Source organism: Idiotropiscis lumnitzeri, chromosome 13 (assembly GCF_059441095.1).
Source record: "Idiotropiscis lumnitzeri isolate Australia: NSW breed Sydney's pygmy pipehorse chromosome 13, RoL_Ilum_1.0, whole genome shotgun sequence".
NCBI lineage: Eukaryota > Metazoa > Chordata > Actinopteri > Syngnathiformes > Syngnathidae > Idiotropiscis > Idiotropiscis lumnitzeri.
Genome location: NC_142403.1, coordinates 1,768,172 through 1,775,005, shown reverse-complemented (window position 1 = coordinate 1,775,005; position 6,834 = coordinate 1,768,172). Strand labels below are relative to the sequence as shown.

Below are 6,834 nucleotides of genomic sequence, written 5' to 3'. Positions count from 1 at the left end.
AAGTATGCAAATATATATATATACACCTTAGTGACCTCAGTAGCCATTATTCAACACTGTGTTGCTCTCTCCACCTCAAAGAATCGCTTTGCTTTGAATGTCTTCTACTTGACTTGATAAAGAACAATCCTTGATAAAGAACAATTTGAATTCTACTTGTATGAGAGGCGAAAAATCTTCTAAGACAGCCAGAACAGCCAATTTGTGACAATTCAAATCTGTCATCTGTATTACCTACATGTGAAAATATACTTATACTCTACATTGAGATTGGTTTTTATTCAGCATTGTTTACTAAACAATGAACTACAGAATGGAATTCTCTTTCAGGTTTGCATTATTGAAGGGCTGTGTGTGGACTCATACCAAGTTCTATGGCATGCAGAAACTTGCCACATACACCTTTAGGGGAAGGAGGACTGACAATACACTCTAAAGCACATTTTTGTTGCCCACCCTACTTTCATATATTCTCGGTGAATAGACCATTGACAGAATAGTGATTTTTATTTTATTTATTTTTTTATTTTTTACAAGCAATTACGTACACTTATACACAAACACAAATACACAGACCTCATCAAAAAATGGTCTGGAGCATGTAGAAACAGGTTGCTCTTTCAAGTTGAATCAGGTTGCCTGTGTGTACCTTTGCTTCCTAGTGGTGTTTACCTCCTCCTAAGCCTCTGCGTTCTGCCACGTCAAATGACAGTCTGGGTGCTTGGCTCTCTTCTTCGGGAACCTCATTTTCTTCTGGCTCTGAGGATTTGAAAAAAATGTCTCAAACTTCTTGATAAATTCAGCTTTTTCTATTAGGTGTTTTTGTCGGGACACAATTATCTACCCATCTTTTGATGATAGACAGATGTCTTCTGATTTGCGCAGGCAATCTGACAGAATCATGCTGCTCATAGTTTTGGAGACACTCAGAGACCACCTAATGGAATCTTAATTGTGGTTGTAAACTTTTTATTTCTATAACTGAAATATTGAGGAGATTTTTTTGGAAACATGCAGGTACGTGATTTTTTTTTTACTAATGAGCCATGGAATATTTGTGTTTATGCTTTTATGTGTTTTTAACCAGCACAGTTGTGTGTGTCATTAAAGTACATAATGTAACTTTCTGCAATTTGATTAGAAGAGATAAATGGCTGAGTGTAAGTGGTTTGGATAATGGATAGATGAAAAAAATGAACCTTAATGTCACAATATGTTACATAATAGTACCAATGAGGTATTTCCCTGAGAAGCATCCTCATCAATTTTCATTCATTTCAAAGTAAATGTCTGGATGCGTCAGCAACGGATACCAGTGGTGTTCGTTAGTAAAACCTCCCTCGACGAAGCCTTCAAAAAATGGTTCTGGCCAAGCCTTTTAACTCAGTGGTCAGCGCCCTCTACTTTCGAGTCAGTGATGCGGTGGTGGGCGGGTTTGAAGCCTAAGTAGTTGTGGCTTGGATAGAGCAGAAACGCCACTATTACTGTGGTGCCTTTACTCAGATTTGGAGGGAAGTTTTGGGGGGTTGAGCGTAACGGATGCTAGATTGCGCTACGTGAGTATATGTTAGGGCTGTAACTTCACTGAGCAGCAAAGGTTTGCAAGTGTGCACCCACGTAGCGTAGTGAATGTATTTTCATCAGTGGTTGTTCCAGGACGCAAAACAACATTCGCTGTCCACACACTTGCAAACCTTCGTCAATCCTAACTCCTTTGAGCCTTCGAAAGTGAGCCCACCATTACGTGTGGCTACCTGCTAGTGCTGCTGCTGCTGGTGTACTGCTTCAGTTCAGTTAATGGAAACATGAGAACACAACAGAGCTGGGTGGTTGACCCTTTTTTGACGGTCAGTTCCCCACCTACCGACCGCGATCTCGTTACCCTTCCGGCCACAACACTCCGGCCTTATTCATATAAAATTGTCATACCCTAACTGTGTTCTGGTGCCACACACACACAAAAAAAAGCATCCGTGCATGAAGCCGCCGTGGGAGAGATGCTGATGGCAGAGGTTTATTTAAACATCATTAGCTGGTTAATTTACTATTCAAATCCGCTTAGCTTATTATGAGCTATTATCATCTCCTTATTGGGCTCCTTCTTTTTCGTCTTTGTCTCATTCTTCTTCTTTCTTCTTCTCCATGAACGTGCCCAATGCAAGTAAATACGCACAGTTGGTGTTGTAGGGATTATGGTATTGCACCCGTTTCTTATAATAGCATGCCCCAGTGGCACGTGGGAGGCGCAGGTTATGCAGGTCTTTTGTGGGCCCTAAGCAAAGTTTCCTTTGTGGGCCCTCTAAGTGATGAGCAGCACCAACGGTGCCGCTATTGATGACTCTAAAGCCCAGCATGTCAATGTTACTGCAGCAATCTCTTCATTTATACTTTTTGTCATTCCAAAAAGAGCACCACTAAAGCATTGGATCCTTTATAATCAGTTACCACAGTTCAAGTCAAGTCAGGACTTCACCCCAGAAAAAAATTACATTTTCCTGCCTCCTAATGCATTTTAATATGGTTCAGCTGAGTGAAGTCATTAAAGTTACACTTCAATGCAATAGATTAGTGATAAATATTTATACGCCAAAAAAAATAGCTTCTACCTAATATCACAGAAGAAGTGAGAATTAATGCATTTATGAATTATATGATAAACGAGCCCAAGGAAAGTATCTCAGGTAAATTAGTTTTAAAGTACCATAATGAGTACCTACACCTAATTAGTAAATAGGTATATAATAAATAAAGTACAGTGCCATGTATCAATAGGATTGTATCGTTATTATTATTATTATTATTATCATTATTATTATTATTATTATTTAAAGAGACATTTCGCCGCTCCTTCCTGCCGGCTGCTGTCAGACTTTTTAAGAAGAACATTAGGTCAGGCCTACAAACGGGAGGGCATTAGTGCAATTGTGCAGTCCAAGAATGCAATACACACTACTACTGTGCTTTATCCAATGCTGTACTTAAATATTGACCAATGCTGTACGTACGTATTTCGTTTACCATTACAGTATTCTTATCACTACAGTACTTTTATCACTGCAGTATTTTCTATCATTGCAGTATTTTTTATCATTGCAGTACTTTTACCACTACAGTACTTTTATCATTGCAGTATTTTCTATCATTGCAGTATTTTTATCACTGCAGTATTTTCAATCATTCAGTATTTTTTTATCATTGCAGCGTTTTTATTTATTTCCCCTCTGTACCATGGACAGGCTTTAGGAGTGTTTCCTTACACTTGTATATGTTGTGGGATGTGAGTATGTATATACAGGGGATTTGTGTATATACGTATATACTGTGTATATTTGCATGCTTTTTATGAATGTCTGCTGCTAATGTTATACATTAACGCCTACATTACGCCGCCGCTTCTGTGTGATCAATATCTTTGCTGCTGTAACACTGCAAATTTCCCCATTGTGGGACTATTAAAGGACATCTTTATCTTTATCTTTATTATATATTTTTTTTTTATTATTGATATATTTTTATAATTATTATTGTTGTTGTTGCTGCGAAATGATTAAATACTGTAAGTCGGTGGGAGGCTGAGACACTCCCAGCATGCATTGTGGCGCTTGGGATGGGAATTGTGTGAGAAATACGTGTTTTCTGTAGGTTGTATTGCTTTGATTGTTGTTTGACAGTTTTTTAGTTGATGTTGGGTGATCTTGTAAGACTGTTGACTTGCCAGCATCGGTCTAGTACTTTTACTTGTGTCAAAAATAAAACTGTCAGAATTTCTGAGTGCCTCATGAGTGCCACAATACATAAAATTGTGAGCATGTTGGTGCCAAACCAATATTAAACAAAATAAATACATAAGTAGCCCAAAAAAGCCTAATGCAAGACCTAACTTTGAGCGCAGACATCTTTAGCATTTAGTTAACGCGAGCTAAAATAAAATGAAGAGAAAGCGTATAGACACAATTTAAGTTTTTTTCCCCTCCTTGACAAGTATTAACAAGTTCCGTCGTGTGATGATGCAGGAATAGTGGCTGCATTCCCCTGCGTCGTCACAAGACAACGTAGACCACGTAAATCGCTAATTCTCAATTTGAACATCTCCGCTCTTACCTCGAGATTGTTGTTTGTGGTCTTCACTTTTTCTTTTTTTGTTGATTTACACACCCACTGGAAACAGAATTTTCGACATTTTGCTTGGTGCCCTTGTATACACACAATTGCACGTTGCCTTGTGGACCAATCATCGCAAAGTGTGATGAAGTCATTATTTGTGTGCCATGAATGGAGCGCACGTTGCGCGTGCACATAAGCGATGGTGTCGCGGTTCACCGAACCGAGTGTGAGGGAAAGAGGACCCAAGAGCGACTGAGATGGTGGAATCAGGGTTTATTAAGGGTTGAGGAGGCGCGACGGGTCGAGCCAAGAGCGCGGCTGCGGGAGCGTGGGTGGTCGGGCAGGCGGTCGAGCGGTGAGCGCCGGGAGACGCTGGCGGGCTGGCGGAGGCACAGCGGGCGCGGCGCGGAAGAGGCCGGGGCGCGGCGGGTGGCGGAGAGCGTTGGCGGGACGATCGCCGGTCAGGAACTCGGGAGCGGGTGCGGGAAGCTCGGGTCCGGACAAGCTCGGGACGGCTGGAAGGGAAACACGAGAGCACGGAGGTCAGACAGGCACGAGGGGACACAGGATCAGGCGAGCGAGCAGCGTGACGGGACATGGGCCAGTACCACACGAGTTGACGAGATAATCCGGCGTCTGGCTCCTGGCGTGGCTGGATCTTATGCAGCCCTTGATTGCTGCTGACGAGCCGCAGGTGCGCAGGAGCCGACGCCCACTTTCTCCGGAGGAGTGCCTGGCTGGGAAGGTCGCGAACCTGCAAGCAATCAGAACCGCCCGGCCCTCCTCCCAAACCCGGACCGCCACAGATGGGCTGTTTCGGCAATGGATATGTGTTGCCAGCTCGGGGCCCATTGGAGAAGTCGGGGCCCTGCGTGGCTGCGTAATTGCTGTATAGGCTCTAACCCTGAGGTTACGTAATGTCAGAATAAGGAAATACAAGCAAACTGCTGTCTCACGTCTCTTCATACACAAACAGTTGGTAGTGGCGCTTTGGATGTGTTCTGCGACATTTTTTGTCCATTTCGAGAGTCAGCTCATCACACACATGAGGGCAGATTCGTGGGCTTGACTAAAATCCACATCCTGCCTTTGTTAATCGATCCCTTTTTAAAAGAGAGCAGTTGTTGCATGAGTGCCACTTAAAATAAGTTTTGGGGGGGTATTTTTATTCTTTAAGTTTAGTTTTTCCACCATGTTTTCTATTTTCTGTAGTAGATATATTTTAAGAGAGACAGAATTACATACAAGAAAAACCTCAGAATAAAAACATTGTTAAAGGTTAAGATTCACCACACAAGCAATCAGAGACAAGCATTGTAGCAATTTTTAAAAAAAAATCTAAACTAATCGGGAACTGAAAATCGAAAATCAAATCGAATCGCGGCTTTTCTTTATTCATACATATACTTCTCACTTTTTTCCCCTAAATCTTTGTAAATGGGTGGTTTTGATAATTATGTCTGTATTTTTCAAAAATGCAAAAACAAAAATGTTCATATATTAACTTGATTGTTTTTTTCATCAAAGGCAGGATTTTCTGTATGACTCACATATACAGTATAACAAAACTCTTCAATGTGTTGGTTGAGGGAATAAATGCCCACTATGTGGGAGCACATATGTTACTCTCAGAGCAATTTGAACCTGAAGTCTGAGACATTTGACCCTTGTGAGAGTACTAAGGCATGTTTAAATTCAGTACGGTTCCCATCCTCCGTCATGAGTAGCATGCATCTATAAATGTTCTATACCGTTAATCCTCACTAGGGCTGCAGGCAGATACAGATTTTTATATATTTATTTTTTATCTCCTGGGGTTTGGGGTCGTATTTTACGCTTCATAATATGCCACACATTTTCAATGGGAACGGGGCTCGACTGCAGGCAGTCTACTTCCTGCACTCTTATTTCTACTAAGCCATGCTATTGTGACAAGTGCAGAATGTGATTTGGGATTGTCTTGCTGAAATAAGACATTCCTGAGAAGGCTGCATGTTTTTCCAAAACCTGTATGTACCCTTCAGCATTAATTGTGCCTTCCCAGATGTGTAAGTTACGTATGCCAATGGAACCAACACAGCCTCATACCATCACAAATGCTGGCTTTTAAACTTTGCATCCATAACAGGCTGGATGGTCGTCTGTCTGGTCCTCTTTGGCCCAGAGGACATGAAGTCAATTTCCCAAAACAATTTGAAATGTGAACTCGTCAGACAAAACAACACTTCATCAGTTCATCTTAGAGATGCAAAGAAGACGCCAGCAGTGTTTCTGGGTGTCGTTGATAAATGGCTTTTACCTTGAATTGAAGAGTTTTAAGTTACATTTATGGATGTAGCACCGAACTGACACATATTTTCTTAAGTTTTCTTGAGCCCATGTGTTCACATCCTTCACAAATTGATGTTTTTTTTATGCAGCGCCACCTGATCAAATGTCACGGAGATTCAATGTTGGTTTTTGACCTTGCCGCTATTTCTCTAGATGATATTATGGACCGGTGATGATGAAATCCTGAAATTCCTTGCAATTGTATGTTGAGGTACATTGTCCTTAAACTGTTTGACTATTTTATCGCACAGTTCGCACGAAGAGGTGAATTTCGCCTCGTCTTTGCATGTGAATGACGGAGCAATTCAGAGAAGTTCCTTTTATAGCCAATCATGACACCCAATTAGTCTGTTCTGTTTCAAAAAGAGTTTGATTTAATCTTTTATTTTTTTCTAAAAT

The 6,834-nt window shown here is 41.1% G+C and overlaps 1 protein-coding gene across 2 annotated transcripts in view; it reads left to right on the top strand.

Moving 5' to 3' along the window:
• Window positions 1–694: 694 nt before the first annotated feature.
• LOC148324008 (myomegalin-like) overlaps window positions 695–6,834 on the top strand; it is a 50,964-nt gene continuing 44,824 nt past the window's right edge. For both annotated transcript variants that reach the window (XM_088312829.1, XM_088312830.1), the window contains exon 1: window positions 695–1,017. The gene's annotated coding sequence lies outside the window, so the exon portion shown is untranslated. The remainder of the gene's footprint in view (window positions 1,018–6,834) is intronic.